Source organism: Penaeus monodon, chromosome 19, assembly GCF_015228065.2.
Source record: "Penaeus monodon isolate SGIC_2016 chromosome 19, NSTDA_Pmon_1, whole genome shotgun sequence".
NCBI classification, from domain to species: Eukaryota; Metazoa; Arthropoda; class Malacostraca; order Decapoda; family Penaeidae; genus Penaeus; species Penaeus monodon.
Window position 1 is genome coordinate 40,222,006 of NC_051404.1, and position 318 is coordinate 40,222,323.

The following is a 318-nucleotide window of genomic DNA, read 5'->3' on the forward strand; positions in this document are numbered from 1 at the left end:
TATATATAAATAGTAGGCGGGAAGACAGCGCCGTGAAAATTACAGGTTAACACTTCCTTCTTTTCAACGGTGTCAAGCGGCCATTTTTTCTTCCCTGACATATGGGAGCCGATAATTTAAGGATTACCATAACGCCCCTCGACATATCCTACAGGTCGTTTGGAGCCCCGCCATTACGCAGCCGCCGTATTGCTGTAATGATCATAATCAGTATATCAACTACAGTACTAACGCTCTTGGGGCTCCTGCTGGTGACTGTTGGTCCAAGGTACCTCTTGCAATTCAACCGTTTATTTTGTTTTGCTTTCTCTTAACCAA

General features: G+C 44.3%; 1 protein-coding gene across 1 annotated transcript in view; it reads right to left on the bottom strand.

The window, feature by feature from the left end:
* The window catches only part of LOC119585237 (protein Wnt-5b-like), a 252,158-nt gene that overhangs the window by 127,237 nt on the left and 124,603 nt on the right, over positions 1-318 (bottom strand).